This window comes from Lepisma saccharinum, chromosome 1 (genome assembly GCF_977018435.1).
Source record: "Lepisma saccharinum chromosome 1, izLepSacc3.1, whole genome shotgun sequence".
Lineage (NCBI taxonomy): Eukaryota > Metazoa > Arthropoda > Insecta > Zygentoma > Lepismatidae > Lepisma > Lepisma saccharinum.
This window is the reverse complement of record NC_139229.1, coordinates 136494728-136520558: the sequence shown is the minus strand read 5'-3', so window position 1 is coordinate 136520558 and position 25831 is coordinate 136494728. Positions and strand designations below refer to the sequence as shown.

The window sequence follows — 25831 nt, the reverse complement described above, 5'->3', positions numbered from 1 at the left end:
AGTAGTGTGCTCGCGTCGTATGCGATAGGTTTCCATATTTCCATGTCATATTGCCTGGGCACTTGTTTTTTTTTCATACTTATGTATCCACCCCCCCTCCTCTCTCTCTCCTTCTTTCTCTCTCTTGACCCTCATTCCATACTATGAAACACAAAGTGAAAGTTTAAATCCATTTTATGTTCAAATAGGCTAATCGGGACTGAACCTACAGTTTAAAGTGCACTGTATATCTATGTAGCTGTTTATTTCACGAGGGATCCGAACCACGTGCTTCACATATAATAAGAACAAAGTTCATAATTAATAGGTTGACAAGATTAGTATGTATATTAATAATGACAACAATAAATTAATATTGGTCAATTGATAACACTAATTGAAGACTGAAATTGGTAATCGCTGCAAGTTCCACAATAATTCAAACACAGTTTTCCACGTTAAACTGTGAACGTGCCATGCTTTATAATGTGGTAAACGTTAAATGTGGTTGTTAGCCCTCTAAGTAGTTCAAAGGGCGTGTAAAGAGGTCACTAGTGTGGACGTTCTTACGGGCTGATGTGCGGAACGATGCGATTTCTCAACACTTTCGCTTTTGGCACTTACAACGTTTACCACTTTTAATCCTCAATTATTACATGAACAGATATGACATGAGAATAAAGATATGACAGCATGTATTCCTTATCTAGTTTATATTCAGTTAAATTCACTAAAATTTGTGTAAAAACAGCTATCCTACCTAAAAATAAATGTAAAAAATGCTTAAATGGCTTATTAATTGAATATCAAAAAGGTTGTTAGGGCTAGCTGACAAAATGCGAATTGCCTGGTCATTATTTTTATGCGCATTATTAGTAGCAGTGGCGTAGCATGGACATTTCGAGTGGGAACGCCAAGTTCGAAGGAAGAGTCGGCCCTTTCTTGCTTAATAATTCACTTATGGTATTAGTCGCCACAGGTATTATTTATTTGCCTGAAGTCAGCTGGGTTTTCAATAAAACATCATCCATGCATGTTTTAGCTACAAAATTAGATGCCTCACTATGCCACAGATGTTTTGAACTCTGGTGTTCTATACCTTTTTTTATATCTTTCTGCATGACGCAAGTCATTAAAACCCTACCTGAATCACAAGCGCCTCTGCACAACAGTAGCTGTCATTGTTGCGGGCGATCCAACTACTGATTGATTTGGTTTATTTTACTTCGCTTTTCTACCACTTTTGGTTAATTGCGAATATGAATATGAGTGATGATATTGATGAAGGGACACTGACAAAGAACACCCGTGCTCACGCCGGGATTCGAACCAGGGACCTCTGTCGTCTTGGAGCACTGTGAAAAGCAGAGTGGATGATCCAAATATCGTACACTCTACTGACGTAACAGTGCCGATTAGTAATTCAGACCACTGTTTATTGCATCTTGAGAATGCTGATAAACATTTTAAAATAATTTTCTCCAGAGACCATTCGATGTAAAGAGTTTTCAAATGAATGCTAAACATTTCCATTCACACAATATTAAGTAGTTAGATAATAACGAAAAAATACAATAAGAAAATAATAGTTTTGCGGGTTAAGTGGTAGAGCAGCCACAGGCTGAATTTCTACCACGAGGACTTCACCAACGTATTTGACAAAAACTGTGTTGATCTTTTAGTTTCTAATACACATCGCTGTTCGTGCGATAAATTATACAATGCAGTGGCCATTAAGAAGCAGTATATTTGATATTGGTAATGTTACGTCAGTCCATATTGCGTATTGTAGCATCACATAGCACGAGTTGCATGAGCGCGAAGAGCGAAGAACCGGGTAGGAATTCTGCCGCTGTTGTCTGCTTCAGAAGGCAGGAAGGGTCACATGAACCAATCACGGTAGACCTCTCGTACGCTGGCGTAAGAGAGCCCATTTACGCGCGTGCTGTAGAAATGGAAGCTTTCCCTCCATAAAGGCAGCAAGGAATATATGAGTCCTGTACACCGAACCTGCTCGGCGTCCGGCCGGAAAAGGCATTGAAAAGAGATGCTAGAACGAGTGTTGAGAGTGGAGCGTTGCAAGCGGATCGCGAAAAATAGCCATTATAATGCCATGAAGGTCAAACATATATGAAATTAGTCACGTTTTACTTTATAATCACAGTATTTAAGCATTTTTGAAATTTTAAATCTGGGAACGCCAGGCGTACGGGCGTACTATAACGCTACGCCACTGATTAGTAGTCGTCAGGGGGGTTTCGTGACGCGCCTGCGTCATGGAAATTTTTGGGGGGGACAAAATTTTATACCAATTCTATATATTTTCACAGAAAAATAAGGGGGGATCATATCATTTGATTGACTTGTTATTGACTTTTAGATTTGGTTATTATGTATAGTTTCTCTACCTACCTGTGGGTGATCGCGGCGGAAGGGTTGAAATGAAACACCACCTCTTATGCCTTTAGAATCGGCGTGGTATTCGCATTAATACAATGTCAGTCGAGCAGACAAACTGTGCAGAATAAGGTTGACAAACAATGGCAGTGAGCCTAAACTATCTAAAGTAAACATATATTGCTTAAATATATCTGTATTATACAGTGACGCAACTACAGGGAGGTTCAGGGGAGACAAACTTTGACGGTCAAGGGCACCTGAAGAAAAGAAGTAGACACAGAGGAGCAATTACCCCTCCGATTTCAAATTTTATGCAAATAAAAATTAATTTTGTAAAAGTTTCTTGCTTGCTTCGCTCGCATTATCTGCTTTTCTCGTTTACGTCAAGTTCAGAGATGTAGCTAGAGGCGGCGGGAGTCGGCCATGGGCGCCGAATTTTCTAAATGAAAAAAAGTTGAAAAAGAGAGAATGCCATGGCGTCCAGTGAAATTATTTGCGCCCTATTAAATCAATAGTGTTTTCAATTGCAAAAATTGGATCTAAAAATTAACTTGCTCGCTTCGCTCGCAGTCTGCTTCTTTCCTGTAATGTAATGTATTTCAATATTATGGGTTGTACTGTATATTTGAAATGAATTAGCTTTGAATATGTACACAATATAGTGTTAGCTTGTTGCATATGTATTTTCTTATTTTATGTCGCTTCATGTTGCATATGTGTAAAACATATGTTGTACATGAAAGTTGCACATGTATCTTCGGAATGCATTTATCATTCATTTTCTGCCATTCAAAAACACACTTTGTGTGCTTGATTTCCATTGTTAGCTAATGTGAAATTGACGGTGTTGAAAAAACATTTCAAATCGTTTGTTCCAAACAAATGCTTTAGCACAGACTTCTACCCTCTTTTTGTGTAATTTATGAGGATAATAACGTCTTTGATACTACTACTTCTACTGGTAGTAGTAGTAATATAGCCATTATTAATGTTATTATTATTGATATTGGTACGTTTATCCTGCTACTTGCCCTCCCCCAGACAAAAATTCGTGGTTGCACATCTGGTATTATATTTTTCCGCAAATTTTGTCTGACAAAAATAATTTGAGTAATTAATTCGGCATAAACCGGGGGGGGGGCAAATGTTCTACCTTCTTGGGGGGAGTGCGTCATGGGCCTTGGGTGGGATGGGCACCCCTGGTAGTAGTGATACGCATAAATTTACGCAGGCACAGTCAACGCAAGCTGTAAAATCACAATATAATCCTTACCTTTATGTAAGTGACGCTCAAATAAATCAACTTCGTATTTTACAACAATAAACAACTATTTGGTTATTTAATTTTGAACTTGGTAAGTCGGGAGGGTTCGGATATCCTCTAAATACACCCTTGGATACGTGTCTCCAGTGGGTACCGAACCCGGAATCCCTTGAATACAAGGGGACAGTGTAACCACTACATCATCAATGAGGCCTCGTACCATGAAAGGAAATGACTTGCACACTTCTCGCGAAGACACGTGCATTGTTCTTTGTCCTGATTTTGGATAGGGTGCATAATTACAACGTACTGAAGTTTAAAAAATATTTATTTCGAAGAATAATGCAAATTGTAAAGAAAAGGTCAATCATTTGTTACATTATCTGAAGTTTTCTATTTTGATTGCTGTTGGTTTCAAGATTTTAGGTCCAATGATGGCATAGTACCACATAATTCGGCACGTGTAGTTTGCTGGCTGCCATTTTGAATTTTGTACAATTTTAAGTACGTTATTCAGAGTTATCTAAACTTACCATGCAGCAGGTTTTCGCTCCACGCCTTTTTTCCAAGATAAAGATCAAAAGCCATGTTAAAGTACAGTGGTTGTTGTTTCACAAAGTTGCACACTGGCATTGCGTCACTTAAACGCTTCAATCTCAACCATTTTACAACAAATCCTAATATGTTACATATCAGATTAAAGCTATTTGAATGAGCTTTTAAAGAGTGTGCTGAATCAAGCTTAGTGAACTTATTTAAATTCGGTTTCATTAGGCCTAATGGTTGTTGAGGAAACCCACTTCAAAGAGGGTGGTGCGAGCAATTCAATATGGCGTCGTATTTCCAATAAGCCTTCCTAAAAAGCAGATAAGTTGTGAAAAGGTTCACAATTCTAAAAAAAAAACTAAAAAAACGACTTATCGACCATACTACATAGGAAGTTATGGATTTGTGTCATATTTGGACACGTTTATACTTTTGCATTTGCGGTCTTAACAATTTCATCAAATCATCATTTATCCTCATCGCCGTTATTCACAGAAGAAACAAAGACGAGCGGATAGCGACAGAGATCAGCATCAATCCTGGCCTGCCAAACCTACTCACGTAGCAGAAATAGACATGAGAATCGGTTAGGTAGATTCGGTTTAGTGTTTTAGCGTTACCTTGCACAGCGGACAATCAGTGTTCGAATTGAAGAAAATGCAGAAGGGGGGAGGGAATTCAGAACTACTCATCAGTGGCAGCGATTAGGGGGGCGCGGAGGGCAGTTAGTCCCCCCCCCAACACACACACACACTTTTTGCCCCGCATTATTAGCCCCTTAATGCTTAGCCTTGTTTACAAAGAATAATTAAACTGTCCCTGTAGGTAGAGTTGAAAATTATCCGAAAAAAAAGAAACTCTGGGGAGGGGAGGAAACAGTTTTTTTTCGTCGATTTTTTTGTTGGACTTCTTTCAACTTCTTCCTTTACAAAAATTTGGCATTACGTACGGCCTACACTAGCCCTTCCTCTCCGTGGAAGCAATGAAAATTGTTTGAGGAAATCTAATACAACATGGGAAAAAGAAAGTTATACTACAAATAACTAAGTTGGTACCTTCTTTAGCACCCCTTTGCGCTTTCTCTTTCGTTTCAACTGATAGCTGCACTGAGCTCATGACTCGAATTGAAATGTATAAGGTCCAGATAATTATTTATTACTGCCGACACAGATTGAAAGGATGACACCCAACAATTATCAAACATATTGTTAATTTCCATAATTGTTGTTGCCACTCTCGAACAGATCCTTTTGTTTCATTCTGTTTTGAGTGAATATAGAATAAAGTGCATCCATAAAAAAAATTGAAGTGCAATGAATGTCATGCCATCCAAAATAATAATAGAATAATAGAATACACATTCAGAGGGGGGGGTTTCTTTCCCTGGTAGGGAATGAAAATATAAATGTAGAGCCGGGAATGCAAAAAGTAGAATTGGGGATATTCCCTGGCTTCCCCTCCCCCTTTAATTCAAACACTGCGGACAATAAATACATAACGTTATACCAGTCACTGCTGGCAGTGTATTTCGTAATTACTAGCTGTCGCTAATCGCTCGTCAGAAAGCCAACTTTCTTCTGTCACACTAGATGGCCTCAAGTAGCCAATCTCTTGAAAGGTCCATTTAATTCGTTTGCAATCATAAGTTTGAGTCCAGGATTATTGTATATTTAATGAATTTTCTCTCTACTGTAAAATAAAATAAAACATTTAGTAACTAAAATACAAATAAATGTGATGAAACATCAATTCCACAGGAAGTTATTTTTGTTTTGTAAACGGTAAGGCCCCTACAGTACAATACATTCTTGCCAACTATTGGATTCAAGAATTTTTTGCCAAAAATTCAATTTCGCATGAATTGCTGCTTCCACATATTAAACTCAAAATTATTTATCAGTCAGACATACGCAATGTATGTATACGCATGACACAATATACCCCTTTTAAAGTTTCATAATGACATTGTGCAATCAATTAAACATAGTTCATTGCATTTATATGATTATATATTTACATCTCTCTGTAATCAATAATTATGAATGTTTGTCATATGTTATATTTCTATATACTTCATATCAATAACGAGCGTGCGCATTTTTTAAACTCAATATCGGAAGACAAATAATAATGTCATTCAACTTTGAGCGGTTATTTCAATATTTAATGAATACACTGAAATGCATGTTGTGCAGATATATTAAAGTTAAGCCATGTGTGAATTTATTGCATTCCCGGACTATTTGTTATTAATGCTTAACTGTAAATGGCAATTTCTTGCGATGGTAATTAAAATTGAGAATTATGGGTTTAATACATAAAAGCAATTGTTAAATCCATCTCGTGAATATGAAATAGAAATTGCAATTAGAAGGTTAAAGCTTGCTGTGTCGAAAGATCTGCCAAAACGAGTCAATTATGTGTTACGTTCCTCCCAGCAGTCACGCGTAGCACAATTTGTATTCTCACACGTCGCCCTTCTCACGAACGACGTGGGGACACTACACTGTGACTTCCTTATTAGTCCAGAAGAGTCATGATGAATTCATCTCACGGATAGGGTGAGGTACTTAGTCCTTCTCCTCGATACTCCAGGGTCCACGTGTCATCGAGAGACTCCGCTGAAATTCTGATGAAATAAAGGCACCGGAAGAACGTTTAAACTATAATTTATTACAAACTCGAACGTGCGTATACATTTCTAAGCTAAGCGTCAGGTCAACCTTGCAGCAGGTTTTAGCATATGTAGATCCAAACGTGCGCGCAAGAATATAGTTCCACTGAGACGGGTTCTATTCCGACACAACTGCATACTTGCAAGAAAACAGTTATTTAATTTGTAATATACAGACAAAATAATACATTGATTAGCAGGTATGGACTTAATTGGTTGCAATCACTGTGCAGACGAACTTAGAACCGCAGATTCGCCAACTCGAATCTGTATTGCGTTGAAGAGACATTGAAACTTTAGAGCGAGTCGAGCGAGACTGAATGCGTTGCAGAGCGCGTGAAATCGCTGATACCAGTGTTGCACATCCCACTATTTTAACCCTATGTTTATTGTAGAGCGGCGAGAATGGCTGAATCTCCTGTTCAGCGCGCGGTTTTACCCGAATGTTATTTTGGGCTTCATCCGAAAGGAAATGTTCTTCAAAGTCAAGCAAGTTGTTTTAAATGCATAATCCTCCTTGCGGCAACAAGATCAAAGTAAAACAGGGCGTGAGGTGATTTGCCGTCAATGTGCACACGAATTGTATCCAGAGGTGGTCACCCTCCGGAGGGCGACCCTCATGAGGGCAGACCTCACCCTCACCCTCACCCTCCGAAGACTTGTGAGGGTGAGGGTGTGTGAGGGTGAGGGCGAGATCGACCCGTGAGGGTGAGGGCGTGTGAGGGTGAGGGCGAAGCCGAGCCGTGAGGGTGAGGGCGTGTGAGGGTGAGGACGAGATCGATCCGTGAGGGTGAGGGCGTGTGAGGGTGAGGGCGACTGGTGAGTCGGGAGGGTGAGGGCGTGTGAGGGTGAGGGCGAAGCCGAGCCGTGAGGGTGAGGGCGTGTGAGGGTGAGGGCGAAGCCGAGCCGTGAGGGTGAGGGCGTGTGAGGGTGAGGGCGACTGGTGAGTCGTGAGGGTGAGGGCGTGTGAGGGTGAGGGCAACTGCTGAGTCGTGAGGGTGAGGGCGTGTGAGGGTGAGGGCGACCTGTGAGTCGTGAGGGTGAGGGCGTGTGAGGGTGAGGGCCATGTCAATCCGTGAGGGTGAGGGTGTGTGAGGGTGAGGGCGAAAGGCTAGTCGTGAGGGTGAGGGCGTGTGAGGGTGAGGGCGAAGTCGAGTCGTGAGGGTGAGGGCATGTGAGGGTGAGGGCGAAAGGCGAGTCGTGAGGGTGAGGGCGTGTGAGGGTGAGGGCCATGTCAATCCGTGAGGGTGAGGGTGTGTGAGGGTTAGGATGAAGTCGAGTCGTGAGGGTGAGGGTGTGTGAGGGCGAAAGGCGAGTTGTGAGGGTGAGGGCGTGTGAGGGTGAGGGCGAGGGCAAGGAAAATCCGTGAGGGTGAAAGGCGAGTCGTGAGGCCATGTGAGGGTGAGGGCGAGCCGTGAGGGTGAAGGCGTGTGAGGGCGAGGCATGAAGGTGAGGGAGATTGAACGAAAATGACCACCTCTTGTTTAAAGTTGGATCCGAACTACAATGTGCCTCCTCCACCGGGTCTAGTAAGAAATAGGCTTTAATATTTTTAATTCGTTTCATTGTGTTTCTAGTCCAAAAACGCATTTTTATATTGCCTATAAATGCCTATTAGGTGAGTGCCTATTTTGCTTAATCGTCCCTAAAATGCCTATTCTGCCATTTTTGCTTATTTCAGCTTTGTTATGCGCCTTTGGCTTTCCCGATGTTGAATGTAAGCGTTCGTTGACGTTGAACTGCCTGAAAGCCTCAATCGGGGTAAGCAAACTGGACAACCTGTTAGTGACTCATCATATATGTGGACGTAACGACGCCAGCTCTCCCCTTCTTTTTTTCCCCTGAAAGATTTGTGGGAATCAATCAGTACTCATTTGCTTTGTTGAGCCTGTAAAAAAATGTGGTTGTATGAGGAGAAATGTATTAATCAGTGGCGTGCCAAGAGGGGATCGGTGGGGTTCATAACCCCTACCCTTTGCTCCAGTATTACTTTAAAAAAGTGAAAGGCAGTAAATGATAGAAATTACTGCGAAAATCCTGGACACGCCACTGGTATTAATTATGATTCATCTTCGCAGGGAATTGTGAATTAAAGTAATTCTGATATAAAGAACTTGCACTAACCATTTGGCCAATTTGAACAAATACCCCAATTTCGGATGGCATCCCATTTCGCCTAACCGCCTAAACCGGTCGGAAGGGGGAATGAGGGAAATTTTGATCCAAGTAAACACCAAACAATTCCCAACATATGCCCATGCCAAATAGTCAGGTGTTGCTCCGAAAAAGGAGCATTGTCACACAATCCAGCAGCCGGGGGTGTTTGTTATATTTTCTATAAGATAAAGGAAAATATGACTCCATTTCTTGGTCGATCTTTTTGTAGGCAAAAACAATCCTCCACTCGACCCCCTTGAATCTCTGACTTTAGTCGGATTAGAAACTCTAAGCTGCTTCATTGACGCTTAATGTTCTGCTTGTTCTTGTTTTATCTAACCTAACCAGGTGTGTGATATCAAGGATAACTAAGAATGATTTTCATAACTTGCACCGGAGTTCGGGCATTTATTTTGGTTAGAATAGGCAGACAAAAAGGCATTTATAACGTGGAAAATAGGCACCAAATTAAAAAATAGGCACAATAAACAAAAATAAAGTGGGAAAGTTCCAAATAATTTATCTCTATAATTTCATTTTAAAATCAACTAGTAAACAACATATTTACTTTCATTTGTTGCCTTGATTACACACAACCACTAGTATTTTTTTGTTTTTTGCTTTCTTGAACATTCATTGATAGCCGTCTGTCAGAAAGAATGATTTTCATAACGAGAATGATCTCATTTGACCACCCATGAAATAGGCTATTGTAAGAACTGGATTCATATCGTGAATAAAATGTTTTTTCTCGTTTAAGAATATCACAAATCGTTTTCAAGTTTTCCAGTTCTACATTTTTACTGATTACACCTTTGCACTTTTCTGCAACAGCTAACTTTTTCTCCTGACACTTCAATTAGTAGCTGCACCGATTCCTCCAAGACTTTAATGGGTAAGAGTTTCACCTCTTTTTCCCAGCTTTGTAATTGTTTCTGGCAACTGGCAACATCGTAATGTGCTAATAAATAATGTTTTTGAAAGAAAACTAAGTTATGTACAATTTTTTAAAAACACATTCTAAAAATGTCATTGAAAATTAAAAAAACAGGCGTAAAAAGTAAAGATATAGGCAGTAGGGTATAAAGTAGGTAAAACGAAAAAGTTTCTAAATGTACATATATTAAGACAATTTTTTTCAATAAATGCAGCAGGAAAAAACAGGCATTTCGGCCTGTGGAGAGACCGTTCAATTTCATAAATCACATTATACGCGTACTGTGCCGATAAGCAGTTAGGCAAAGGGGATTAGGCGAAACTGGACTACATGCAATTTTGTGTTCAATTGTACGCACAAAAAGGGATGAAAAGCAATTTGCATCCTTTTAACCAAAAAAAAATATTTTAAATGGTGTTCCAATTAACATTTCTGGGAAGAAATGAACTAGTGTTACCTATTGCGCTAATTGCGCACAAATGTTTCATTGACAATGGATTATAATTTTAATCATATTCTCATTTGCATGAAAGCTAAGATAACATAACCTGATTAATTGAAAGCATTTGCATTATTTTATTTTTGTACGATTATATGACCTGTTTATCTGTGTATGTGCATCAAATTATAGAATAAGAAAGATTTGATTTTGATCTTCTAAGTGCACATGTTCTGGTGAGCCAAGAGAGGCCATTATCCAAATTATTAGAATTATATTATTTAGTAGGAGAGACAATGAGCAGGTTAACCGAATGGGCATAAAGGTGTAACATTTCTCAAATAGGGCAAGTAAAATGTGCTGCAAAATTCCCTTCTGGTGGAACTGTATTTTGTTTGTAAAAGAATAAATACAAATGATGTATTAAGTACAAAAATGTGTTGAATTTAATTGTACAGGGTGGCTCAAAAAGTCACTTAACACCCCCGGTACAAGGCCACTGCAGCGCGCAACATGGAAATGGTGATGACCAATCGTTATCAGGCCAAGAAGGAACCACATTGACGCCACCGTGTGGTCGACGGCCATCTTGATGTCAGCCATCTTGAATTCAACTTCAGAATTTTAAATGGGAAGGGGGTGATATGATATATCAAATCAGGCTAGAATTTCACGAGAAATGCAATGGTGAAGGTTTTTTCGACGTATCTTTAACCAGTAAAAGGTTATGACTGAATTCTTGTACCAATTTGCTCCTTTTCGAGGTGTTAGAAAAATGTATTAAAATTTGTTTAGCGCATCGGTAACGCATCGAGATCAAAGAGATGTCTAGGGAGAGAAGTTCGCATGCCATTGCACACGATTTTAAGAAGAGCTGCGCATTATGAATGGTTCATGCGAACAATTTACAGTGTGACGCTTCCATTGAATTAAAAGTCCTTCACAATAACAAGGCCGTTTCGTTTCTACCTGGAACTGGTGATGGTGAGTGGTGAGGCGGTGGAAAAAAGTATGTCAAGTGGAAATCGCCACATATTAATAAATTATGAAATTATATCTCAAACGTTTGCACATAGTTAGCACATGAATGCACACTATGTATTTTTATAAGCACACAAATATTAATCAAGATATTAATGAGTTTATTGTGGCGATTCTGGCTTGATATCATGATAAAATCGCCACAAATCAAAAAAATATTTTTCAGCAACACAATTGTACTATCTTTTAGGCATTCGTTAGCACATGAAAGCGCACTATTTATTTAAATTAGAATACAAATAGTAATCAAGATATTAATAACATTATTGGCAATTCTGGTTTGATATCAAGAAAATTTGGGTTGCAATTGCCCCCTCGCCCTCTAATCGCCGCCACTGCCTCGCTGTTGTATTTCCTTTTTCATGACATAGGAGCTCCAATAATTATTTTAAACTTTCGTTTCAGAAGTAACTCAAAGAAAAAAATGGTTGCTGGAGGGTAATTTAAAGGGAAGTTTTTCCAACTTCTTTAGATTTTCTTATTGTCAAGAAATTTCGGGGAGGGGTTGTAGCCCCTTATTCCCATTCCCCCTCCTCCGCGTACGCCAGTGGGGTAAGCAAATTGTGTGTCTGCTAGTAGTGGATTCCCGAGATCCTTGGATTTCAAAGCGAAAGCGTGGGCACTACATTATATGGGAGTTAACCATAGGGAACCCCACGATACAATTAACCATGGAAAATAATTGTAGAAATTGACTGACATATTTAAAATTATAACACAGTACTATTGTACTTGTACTTTGATTGTTGTTCTGTCTCATTCATTTTCTCTTTTCAAAAACTTCCACCCAGTACATTATATTTCCATGTCCACTCTGTCTTCAAAACTCTTCATTCACCAAGCTATAGTAAATGTTCCTGTTCCTTCTGTGAGATTACCATCATGGTTTCCAAGAATGAATGTCTTTCTTCAAATCGAATCTGTCCCTCTTACAACAAAGGATGGGGTGGAGGTAGGGGTTTTGAACACCTGCGGGGCAAGTCTTCCTTTTCCATGGAATTCTAGTAATTGTTACATAGATCAAGTTCAACATATTTGTGCAGAGGATGAAGTGATCCCACAACTTAGATGTTTACGTATCAATAGCTTTCGGATTTTTTACGTATTTGCCTTTTTCATTCTTTCGTAGTAAAACATAGGCTTTAATATCTTTATTTCGTTTCATGGTGTTTCTAGTCCAAAAACGCATTTTTATATTGCCTATAAATGCCTATTTTGCTTAATCATGCCTAAAATGCCTATTCTGCCATTTTTGCTTATTTCAGCTTTGTTATGCGCCTTTGGCTTTCCCTATGTTGAATGGAAGCCTTCGTTGACGTTGAACTGACAAAGCCTCAATCGGGGTAAGCACACTGGACAACCTGTTGGTGACTCATCAGTCATCACCGTGGACATAACGACACCTACCGCCTAACTACCCTTTCTTTTTTCCACCTGAAATCTTGTAGCAGTCAATCCGTACCCATTTGCTTTGTTGTGTGTGTGTGTGAAAGGAAGTAGACAGTTATCTGTGGAGATATCATGTTCATATTTTTGAAAATGCCAAAAGCACAAGACTGCCAGATGTGTATGGATTTAAAAATGGATTTCTGCAAAAGTTTGTTTAACCACCGACGGAAAATTTGATTTTTGTTATTCAGCATCGCTTATCTTCCACTTTTGGCTAATCGCGAGGATTCGGATGAGGGAAGACATGATGACATTTATGAAGGAACACTCGCAAAGAACATCCATGCCCAGGCCAGGATTCGAACCTGGAACCCCTGCTGTGCTATCCACTTCCCCACGGATATCGGCCCCACTGACAGAAAAGTAATTTTCTGTCAAGCTTGTGTTAAATTACTATACAAATAAATATTCTATCCCACATACACATACCTATATAGTTTTACAAAATATCCTTGTTCAAAACTCAGGTTCTCTGTACGTGATTTTAGGCTCCTCTGAAAATGTTTTTCTACCTATTGCGTTATTAGGAAACAAGAATAAATGGTGAACAATGCACACCGAGATGAACCCTCTTACATTGCCTCAGTTTTGAATGAAACAATGCTAAGTTATGTGAAAATCTTAGTGTAGTGCCTTTGTGTTGCATAAGTCAACGATGCTATTTATTCTAAAATGTAATGCCATACAAATTAACAGCTCACGTATTGGTGTAATGTGCGCAATCAGCGCAATGAGTAACCCAAGTTCATTTCTTCAGATACATTTTATTGGGAACATCCACAATTTATTCTAAGGGTGCAATTTTTTTTTCATAACTTGGAAACAATTGGGCATGAAACTGGTGGAATTTACGTAAAAATGGCAAAGGTAATAGTGGCAACGGAAAAAGTGGCAAATTGAAAATGGCAAGCGGATAAAATGGCAACGATAAAAATGGTGAGAATAAAAGTGGTAAATACAATTATTATGATTTTACTTGAAAATTGAGAAATTTCTCGCATTTCACAGTTTGAAATTAAAATTTAATATAATGGTATATTTTTGCAGATATATTTACAAGAAGTATAACTTGCACATGTAGCTCAATATCGGACACACTAGACGGAGCAGAACTAAACCTGAAAACTTCTTCATTAAGTTTTAGCCTAATGTACGAATTTCCATTGATTGATTTTGTTTATTTTACTTAAATTTTCTTGGATGGTCTCGAAGATGAGGATGTGTGATGATTAGGGTACGGATTTATAGCCACTAAAAACCTCTGAAGTAGGCAGGCAATAAGCACCAAAATGATGCAAATAGGCACTTAAAAGGACTCTAAAATAGGCAACTAAAATAAAAATACATTAAAATAGGCATTTTTTACTTCCAATGCACATGCATACTGTATTAGCATTCCAGTTTACATATAAAAGTGTGCTAACAATTCACAAATTTCAGAGAATCGTCAGTTAAAGTAATTCTCGCAGAAATAACTTGAGCTAACGATTGTTACGTGAATAATTGTTCTGAAGTGATGAAAAAAAGGATTTGCACCATTTTAACAAAAAATATTTTAAAGGATGTTCCGATGAAAATTTCTCCGGAGAAATGAATTTCGGTTACCCACTGTACTAATTGCGCACATATATTTCACAAAGAATTGACAATAGTTTGAATGAAATGATCATTTGCATGGAAGCTAGGATAACACAACCTGGTTAATTTATTTATTTGAATGTATTTTACTTGCACTTTTTGCACGAGTAGATGAGCTGTTCATCTGTGTATGCGCATAACATTTTAGAATAAATAATATCGTTTCACTTAGTGTCAGTGCTCGAAGTGAGTCGGCATGCGAGCGGATGGCATCCTCGCAACTAGCGCCAAGACACGCTATTAGTGTAATTCTCCATATTCAACACAAAGCCACTAAACGAAGTTTGTCACATAACATAGTATTGTTACATTTAGAACTGAGGTAATGTAAGCTGAAGGCTCGTCACAGTGTGCATTGTTCACCATTTATCCTTGTTCCCAAACAACGCGAGAGGTAGAAAAATATTTTCTGAGGAGTGGGAATTTATGCGTGAGCAGCTCAGAGTTTTGAACAAGTGCAATACATAAAACTATACATATGTAGTACCTAGGTACATGTGATATTTCCCATGTGAAAGAAATTGTTTATTTGGAAGTAATTTAACAGTTAAAGATGTCTGCTTCATACAAGCTTGACAGAAAATTACTTTTCCGTGTGGGGACGACCTCCGTGGCGGAGTTGTTAGTACAACAAGGCTACAACTCAGGGGTCCCGGGTTGGAATCCCGGCCTGTGCATGGGTGTTCCTTGTGAGCAGTGTCGTGCCCAGGATTTTCGAAAGGGAGAGGTTATGTATATTTTTTCTTGGTAGTCAGCCCTCATTTTGTCATATTTTCCTACATTTGACGTTCTTTTTTTTAGGAATACTTTGCGAAAGGGGGTTATAACCCCCATCAAGCCCCCCTTGTGCACGCCACTGCTTCTGAGTGTCTCTTCATCAGTTTCATCATATCACTCATCCTCATCGATGCGATTAGCCAAACGTGGAGAAAAGCAGCGCTAAATAACAAAAATCAAGTTTTCAACCGTAAAACAACCTTCTGCATCAATCCATTTTTGATTAATACACTTCTGGCTGCCTTGTGCTTTGGCATTTTTAAACATATGAACACGATATCTCCACACGTAACTGCCTATCTCCTATCACACGCTCAACAAAGAAGATGAGTACTGGTTGACACTAGAGAATTTCAGGTGGAAAAAAAGAAGTAGTGGGTTCAAATTTGGCGAATACCATGTTTCAGTTAGTTCAATGTAACCAATGGCTAACCTTCTTCAATGTAGGGAAAGCCAAAGACGCATAAAACAAGCTGAAGTTATCAAAAAAGGTAGAATAGGCATGTTTAGGCACGATTAAGCAAAATAGACACTAACCCTCAAAATAGGCATTTATACGCACTAAATGCGTTTTCGGACTATAAACACCATGAAATGAACTTTAAACATTAAAGCCTATGTTTTTCTGCAAAGGAATAAAGAAGGCAAATAAGCAAAAATCCGCACCCTAGTGATGATATTTTAAAACTGAAGAAGGGACACTCACAAAGAACACCTATCCAGGCCAGGATTCCAACCCGAGACCTGTGCCATCGTAGCGCGCAGTGCTAACTACTCCGCCGCGGAGTAGTTCTCTTAGAAGAAGAAGATGGAAAACGGTTGTAGCAGCAATACCGACCTAGTTTAACTTTAATGTGGTGACATGATAACAGTGTGGCAGCGGGGGGATGATCTGTGAAAATGTTGCTAACTCGGGGAAACCATGCCCCCTCACTTCGAACACTGCTCATCCTCTTTTTTTAAAAGTGATAGGTAGAAAAACAAACCCTGTCCTGGATACGTTTTCGGAGTAGCCGCAAAAATCACGTAACCAGCTGATAGTTTTAAACAAGGCCATTACATAAAATTACATATTTTTCCCATGTGGGAAATAAATATTAATCTGTCTTTTGATTTTAGGATGTTTTTTGAAGTGCTTATTTTTTATTTATTTTTGTGCCCATTTGTCTGCCTATTTGAGGGCTTTTAGTGCTTTTCAATTTGCACCCTCATTGTTAGACATTATACACGTACACATTAATATCTACTGTTTTCCGGGCTCGGTTTAAAAACTGAAAAGTGGAGTTTGATCTTTCCAATTTCCCTTCAATTATGTCCATGGAATGATAACTACCAATTTTATTGTATTGTCTTCACACATGCATATTTCTCAACATTTATCCCTTAATAATCAAGTAATGTAATTTTATCATAAATCGATTGTGTTTTAAATAAAAATGAGAACTTAGCAATATTCCAGTGGTTTCGAGGCCAAATATCTGACGCATACATAAAACATAAAAACTTTCACTGTCAAACGGGAGGAAAGCAAAGTAACAAGAGGATAAAAAATAACGGATCCTGGTGTGTCTTACAGTACCAAGTTTAGTTTTAAAGAACATATGTATCCACTATGTCGCAAACCAAGGGTACGAAAAATTCGGTTTTTGTCAGATGTCGTGGATAAGATCTGGCAAGCGTAAAAAATATTAGAAGTTGTTGATTGATGTGATGAATAAAGATAGAACTCTAAAAGTAGTCTGCCAATGTTTTCGACATTGTGAAACAAAACAGCGCAGTGTCTGCATGCCAATCGTATATTTCTTTAACTTTCCTATTGTTTTTTTGGCACTTGACAATTAATTAATTAAATATTTCCTCAATTATAGTATCAGTTACATTTCTTATATATATATATATATATATATATGTGTGTGTGTGTGTGTGTGTGTGTGTGTGTGTGTGTGTGTGTGTGTGTGTGTGTGTGTGTGTGTGTGTGTGTGTGTGTGTGTGTATTTGCATGCATTCTTTTACAACATACTTGTTTCTCTTAACATATTGCCCTCTCACCCCACATCAGTCCTTTTTATTCCTCTTCTTATCTATGTTCCTCTTTTTTAATTTACTTGTTGTTGCTATCCCCTCATACTACCCAGGTCTTGTGAAATATATGCCGTCAAATATTTCTCAGTGTTCACATTATGTATAGATATGTAGACAGAGGCAAAGGAATTGAGAATGGGAATGAAATAATTTAATAATTCCCATTCAGTATCGATGCCTCATATGCAAACAGGTAGGAGCAAGCGAGTACTCGACTGTTTCCCCTATTGACAATGACGTTACTGTAACCACATTCGTTAAAAGAACAGCATTCATATCATTACGATCAGATTTCCATTTACCTGGTAGAGGTTCAATCAACAAATTTTCTTGACGGAAAATAAACTAAACTAAATGTTTGGTAATTGCAACGTTGTGTTCTCTTAAAATCGAGACGAATTACATGGGGTGTAGGCAGCAGTAGCATATGATATTCGTAGTATCTTTGCTATAACCCACTCTGTTAAACGCATGTGATTATCATGTGATTATTTATTAATCGAAACACTGACCGTATTATGACGGATTTCTTCCGAAGAAAAAAATGAAGTGAAATAGTTTTTTGGGGAGAGAAAATGAAATGAAAAGTTTCATGTGCCCAGATATGGGTTTTTCTTTGTGTTCCCTCTCCTATTCCTTATTCATGTATCTTTATCGTTGCTATTCTAGAGAAGTATAATTGGAACGTGAAGAAACCAAAATACGAATTGATTGATTGATTGATTTGCTTTATTGTACTCCGCTTTTGTGCCAATTTTGGCTAATTGTGAAGATGGGATGCGTGATGAGATGATATGATGAAATTAATGAATGGTGACTCACAAACATCCATGCACAAGCCGACAGTCGAACCCGGGACCCCTTGCGTCGTAACGCGATGTGCTAACCACTCCGCATCAGGGGGCGGTTCAAAATAAGAAGAAAAAGAAGCAATGTACATTGCCCATCAACAAGGTAGTCATATTTTATATTCGTTATCAAGGGATGTAGTTTGTTAGACGTAAACTTTATGCTCAAATAAGCTAATATCTACTGCACCTACAATTATAATGGGAGAAGTACTAAATTGTCCACCAACTAAAAGTGGAATCCTTGGATTCCAAAACGCAGAGGTGCAACAACGAATTTTGTCGGTGGGGGGGGCAAGTACCAGGGTAAAAGTACCAATAGCTGTAGTAGTAGAAAAAATGACATTATTATTATTATTATTATTAGTAGTAGTAGTAGTAGTAGTAGTAGCAGCATCAAAAACGTTATCATCCTCTTCAATTACGCAAAAAGGGGGTAGAAGTCGGTGCTAAAGTATTTGCTTGGTCAAACTATTTGAAATATCTTTTCAACACGTTCAATTTCACATTAGCTAATAATGGAAAACAATCACACAAACTGTATTTTTGAATGGCAGAAAATGCACGATAAATGCATTCTGATTATAATTCTTTTCGTACACATGACATGTATAACTTTCATGTACATCATATGTTGAACACATATGCAACATGGAGCGACATAAAATAAGAAAATACATATGCAACATGCTGCCACTAAATTGTGTACAAATTCAAAATTTATTCAATACATATATGTACAACAGATGTATATTGCCTAAATATATTACATTACAGAAAACAATTGTATTGCGAGAAAAGCGTATATGAAAATTTTTAGATCCAATTTTTCCAAACTGAAAAGAATATTGATTTAATATGACGCAAATAATTTCACGGGGCGCAATGGCATTCTCTCTTTTATAGCTTTTTTTAAAAATTTAGATCTCTCAGCGTCCATGGCCGACTCCCGCCGCCCCCTAACTACGGCTCTGAACTTGACGAGATTGAGAAAACCAGACAGTGCGAGCGAAGCGTGCAAGAAAATTTTACGAAATGTATTTTTATTTGCACAATATTTGAAATCAATGGGGGGGCAATTGCTCCTATGTGCCCCCTGGAAATGCCCTTGGCCGTCAACGTTTGCCCCCTTAGAATTGACTTCCGTCGAAGGTTTGGGGGGCAATGCCTCCCTGCTCCCCTGTAGTTGCGCCACTGTCAAAACGACAGCGTGGGCACTAGTCTGTTTGACAAAGGAAAGTTTATTTAACCACGACACGATACAATCAGCGATTCACGAATCAATGAAAAATAATTTTTGAAATTGACTGACATATTCAAAATTGTAGCACAGTACTATTGTACTTTGATTGTTTTGTCTTCATAACCACGAAATTTATGCCTCGTCAATATATTTCCCCCTTTTAAAAGCTTCTACGTTCTATTTAGTGAACATATTTCCATTTCCAAGCTGACTTCAAGCTACTCTAAATACTCCTGTTCGCGGTGCAGATTTCCATGACGGTTTCCAAGAAGATCAGTGAATGGAATGTTGTTTTCCAAATCCAAACTGTCCTTGCAGACAAGAGGGTGGGGGTAGGGGCTTTGAACGCCTGCGGGGCAAGTCTTTCTCATCTATGGAATTCCGGTAATTGTGACGTAGTGAAATCGAGTCCAACATCTCTGGGCAGAGAATGAAGTGATACAACTCAGATGCTTGTATATTATCATTGTTATAGTGTGATAAACAACAAGAAATAAAGACGGAGCAGTTGCATCTTCCATTGATAAGGTGTTTATAAAGTGAACGCTACTGTCAGTGGCCCACCCACAATACTGTATATGACACGATTTTTGTGACAGCGTATAGTTAAAATAATAAATATATTAAAAATAATAATTATACTTGATGTAAATTAATTATGCAATATATAACTCAAATAATCTTAGTCCAAAATGATACTCATTGTTAAACCTTATTGCTTAATAAAGAAAATTTATTATTATTATCATTATTATTAACTTTCTTCACATGAATGAGTTAACAATTTCGTGTCATTTCAATGTATGAAATGCACGTGGTAAAGGAACCAGTCATTTCTTCAAACATCGCTAACTCTCTACGGAGGGCAACCCTCATGAGGGCAGACCTCACCCTCACCCTCCGAAGACTTGTGAGGGTGAGGGTGTGTGAGGGTGAGGGCGAGATCGATCCGTGAGGGTGAGGGCGTGTGAGGGTGAGGGCGAAAGGAGAGTTGTGAGGGTGAGGGCGTGTGAGGGCGAGGGCGAAAAGCAAATCGTGAGGGTGAGGGCGTGTGAGGGTGAGGGCGACTTGTGAGCCGTGAGGGTGAGGGCGTGTGAGGGTGAGGACGAGAGGCAAGTCGTGAGGGTGAGGGCGTGTGAGGGTGAGGGCGAAAGGCGAGTCGTGAGGGTGAGGGCGTGTGAGGGTGAGGGCGAAAGGCAAATCGTGAGGGTGAGGGCGTGTGAGGGTGAGGGCGAAGCCGAGCTGTGAGGGTGAGGGCGTGTGAGGGTGAGGGCGACTGGTGAGTCGTGAGGGTGAGGGCCTGTGAGGGTGAGGGCGAAAGGCAAATCGTGAGGGTGAGGGCGAAGCCGAGCCGTGAGGGTGAGGGCGTGTGAGGGTGAGGGCGACTGCTGAGTCGTGAGGGTGAGGGTGTGTGAGGGCGAGGGCGAAACGCAAATTGTGAGGGTGAGGGCATGTGAGGGTGAGGGCGAAGCCGAGCCGTGAGGGTGAGGGCGTGTGAGGGTGAGGGCGATAGGCAAATCGTGAGGGTGAGGGCGTGTGAGGGTGAGGGCGAAGCCGAGCCGTGAGGGTGAGGGTGAGGGAGGTTGAACGAAAATGACCACCTCTGATTGTATCACGGGTGTTGAATGATTTGCGGTTTGAGTTTAGCAAGAGGAAACGATTGTTTGTTGTTTGACGACAAAAGAATCTCCGCGGTATTAAAATATATCGCAGTGAGAAGAAACATGTTTATTATTTGGACGAGACGTCCTTCAACTCGGTGAGTGGGGGAAGGGGGAATAAACCATGGAAGGATACCACCATGCAAAACCACCGCCAGGGCTGAAGAAACCGACGATGAGGGGAAGGGGGAGGCTTATTGTTTCACCCACTGGCGGCAATGAAAGCTTTGTTGAAGGCGCATATTTACTTTTCAGCGCAAAGAAAGGGAAGGGTGATTATCAGCAACAAATAGACAGACCAAGATTTGAATCCTGGTTTAGTGAAGTGATTCATAAATTGAAACCAGAGTAATAGCGACAGACAATGCACCTGATTGTATATATCACCAATAACAAATCATGCTTTTTTGGTGGTACAACTTGAAGTGCGTGTGTCTTACAGTAACGGATGTATTGCGAACGAAGCAACCAAGTTTTTCATAAATCTATTTCTTTCTAAACCAAAAACAATAATTTGTCATTAAATTCAAGAGGGGCCTATCGTTGTTTACTTTTATCTTTGTGTATTTTTATTTTTGCGTGCTCGAAATATACACACATGCTCTCATGTTTAGAAGTTGTTTCGCTCTTATATTAATGACACATTTATTAAATAATATATGCGCAGAAAGTACTTTTAAAATGTTATGTTTCAGGAGACAAAGAGAAGCAAAAATACAATCCACTTGACATGCATGCGGGTTTTGATGTGTTGTGCGGTTGGCAATACTGTAGATTTTCTCAGTGTCTCCGATGTAAGCAGCTCGGCGGTTGAGGAAAGACTGGCACGGAAGATTCTGAGCTCAGTTCTCGCGCGGATTGATACATAAAACCTGCTGCAAGGTTAACCTGACGCTTGGTTTTTTCTTAGCAACGTTTCAGAGGGAGATGCATAGGCCTATTTCTCGGTCGCGGTTGCTCCTTTTTTCTCTAAGTTTTCCCGAACTCTATCTCTCACACAGATCCAGGAAGCCGTTACATTCCTTCACTGCCTTCCTCAGTGGTACCAGCTAATATAATCTTTCCAATACCAGAAAGATGATAAAAATTATTTCTATATTTGAACATGGAACAGTGAGATTATATAACCGTTGGCAACACTGCAAATTGTAACGCGTCATCTTCTCACTCCACAAATCTTTTAAGCAATAAAACAATGTCTTTCTAAACTACGGAGGGAAATAATGGCGCTTACCAGAAACATGAAACTAAGAACAAATATTTATAATAATTTAACTTATAAATGAATAACTTTGTTTTCCATAAACGTATTGAAAGAAAGCTTATCTTACTCATTACAGATTTTAAAGGAGAATAAAACTATTTGTGAGACATTGCATAGATATACTTAAACTTGTCGTTATTTACACACATAGAAATATCGGTATAAATAGAGCTTCATATTAAACTATGATAAATACCTCCATATTGGAAAGTTCATAAATTTTGCTAAAGACATAAATATAATAATTATGAGATTATATGTATAATTATTAATGGTAGAATTAGTAAAACTGTACTCATATAACCAAAGGCATAATAATAATAAAGTGATATATAAAAAACCTAAGAGAATATAGCCATTATGTAATAACAATTATATATCGTTAAATAAAAATGTAACTTGACAAAAAGGAGTAATGGTCAACTCGGGAGTCAGTATAGCGATTGGTAGTTCGAATCTGTACTTGTTAGTTTCATTTATTAATTACAAAATTCGAAATTCGTTAAAGGTAAACTAATCTCAGATATACGTAGATGTTAGAGATGCGTTTGCTGCGTTACACAATAACTTATTAATACAAAATTGTATTTTTCAAAATAAAAATATTCCGTGGCTTAATAAACATATCTTTAAAAGTACAGTAGTAAAGTTCTGTTTTAAGTCCACTTTATGCACAGAAAGGATAATCGGGACTGGACCCATAGTTTAAAGTGGGATCCTAACCACTATACTCTGTCCCGGAAATGTATGGAGCAAGCGAACAGAAACAAGTCTCTGCGCAACTAGTGATTCGAGACGGCTCAATCGCTTTCTTCCCTTCTCTACACTTTGCGCGGTCTTGCTCCATAGATTCCCGAGACACCGTATAGGTGCCTCCACCGGGTACCGAACCCGTGTCCCCTTGGTTACGACGACGACGCTACCACTACGAAGTCGGGGAGAAACACACGTCATTGCTATTCGTATTATAACGATGAAATCGGAATTTATATCAATGAAGCAGGTTACAACACTTTAAAAATTTAAGTTTAGAAAGAAATGTCTTTTCAATTCGATCGCTGTATATACAGAAAATATTTTTTTTTAATTATTGGCGAACACGTTCCTGCATTTCAGTAGGAAATAGGGGTGACTATCTGACTGGGTAGTATCTGCTTCTATCTTCCCCCTCACATTGCCACTGGTAATTATTAGTACATAATCACGATTAGGCACTATAAATTCAGTATGTCGAAGCTAACAAGCTAAGCAAGTGCAAGTTTACTAATCAAACTACCTTTACCTCACACGTGCATTTGTATTTTTAGGATATAAAAAATGTGATGTAACTGTCCTCGAAATAATTCTTCTCACCAGTTTTTTTTTTTTTCCTGGATAAATTACTAGTTTTGGCTTAACTACAGAATAAAATAATTTTATAAATGAAACAGTAAAGACGACAGAAAAGTTAGAAGGGGCAAGGGAGAGGATAAAAATATGAGGACTTAGATTTTAATGCCGAATATTGGATAAAGCGGTAACGATGCCATTATACTTCTCTGGGGGCCTTGACTTCGGTTCAGGAAGTCAATCCACTTCACCAAGATAAACAAAACAAAATGCAAGAAAATATTTGAAATCCTCGTTTAAATGCCTACACTAGCTCTGAAACACGAAGTCGTAAGTCCTGCCATTCCATTCCAAGCAAATTGTTCACTATTGCTGGCGTACGCAGGGGAACTGACGGACTACAACCCCTCTAGAAATTTTCAATTCAATTTAAAACAGTAAAGAACTAAGGAAAAACTGAAGTGGCAAATGTTACCTAACCCCCCCCCCTTTTTCAACTCCCGGTCGCCTGGAAATGACCCCCGATTACCATGTCTGTTTTTGAAAAACACAAGTTGTAATTACGATTTTTTTTTTGTTGTGTATCCCGCCCACCGCACCCTTGTAACGCAGGTATGTAATACCCAAATTTTACAGTCTCGTATCCTTCAGAAAAAATACTGCATACGCAACGACAAGTTCAAGAATTAAAACAAAATGCCCCAAAAGCTGCCGACAATATCTGCACCAGCACAAGTAAAAACACATTCCTTAAAAACTAAGTAGGAGGCATGAGAAAAAATATTGAAAAATAGTAATGGACTCGAACCACACTTGCGTAATGTGAACTCCACTGTACGCCACTGTTCACATGAGAAACCAACTATCAGGCGAACTCAAATTGGAACCATATTCTTACACTGGGAAGAAATGAACGACCACGTTTACTCACGGTGACAGCCTACAACGGGTATGAAGCACTGAGTTGAGATTAAACAACCAACAAATGTACGACTCCCATCTCGTTCTAAGCTTTACTGACCTTGGTGTTTGAGAACACTCTACGACCAGCTGCGAAACGCTCCAGTAACGTGCAAACTTGGCAGTAGATATCGTCGTTCCACACAGCTATTTTTAACTCGCTTTTACTTGCACAGACGCTTGTCTTTTACACAGCGTGACATCACAGTGGCTCCCTGTATTCTCAGCAAGGTTCTACCAGAGCTGCAGGTGGCGCTACCGTGGCGATTGTGGAAACATGAATCACTGCCTGAATGCTAGAGGAACCCGGATGAAATTGTGAACAAATCGAAAAAAGATTGTTCGTGTTAGGAAAATTACAGTGATTGCTGCTACATCCTTTCAAACATTTCCATTGGCTGGTAGCTTTTTGGGGTAGTAAATAATCTGTGGTGGTTAGGTTAGGCTTGTTGTGTGGGGTTGTTCTCTTAGAAGAAGAAGACAACGAAAATGGTTGTAGCAGCAATCCCGACCTATGAAAATAACATCTTAAGTGGAGTGTAGAGAACAGTTAGACACAATGGTTAGACTAGATTGGTGGACTCAAGAAAAGAGCATTCTAGGTCAAATATTTTTCATGTGACAGTCTCGACTGAAGAAATGAATTCTCAATTTCATCCGATTCTGTAATCACCGTTAATGCAAAAAACTGCTTTCATTTCACAAAAATCTACTAATCAAACATTCCTGGAGGTTTCCTGGTGAAGGTACAGCGTATGTACGTACGGATTCCAGTACCGATTAGTTTATCTGACTACAAATTGGACCTGAACGAAACCTTGTAATTGTCTTTTTATGAATATTTTGTATACGCTATATGATTGATTTGGTTTATTTTCATCTCGTTTCTGCCAGTTTTGGTTAATTGTGAAGATGGAAATGAGTGATGATAAAATGAAATAGATGAAGGGATACTCACAAAGAACACCAATGCCCGGGCCAGGATTCAATCCCGAGACCCCTAACTTGAAGATGTCACTTGCAATTGTAGGACTTCGGAATATACCATTTTAAAGCACAATTCCTGTTCTATTATTGAATATTATTTTTACATAGATTAAAGTTAATTTCATTTTAATTACAATTAATGCAGTTCCTTAACAT

General features: G+C 39.0%; 1 protein-coding gene across 1 annotated transcript in view; it reads right to left on the bottom strand.

The window, feature by feature from the left end:
• LOC145988913 (BTB/POZ domain-containing protein 2-like) overlaps positions 1-24819 on the bottom strand; it is a 55847-nt gene extending 31028 nt beyond the window's left edge. Inside the window, exon 1 of the mRNA XM_083124205.1 lies at positions 24750-24819. The gene's annotated coding sequence lies outside the window, so the exon portion shown is untranslated. The remainder of the gene's footprint in view (positions 1-24749) is intronic.
• Between the last annotated feature and the right edge of the window lie 1012 nt (positions 24820-25831).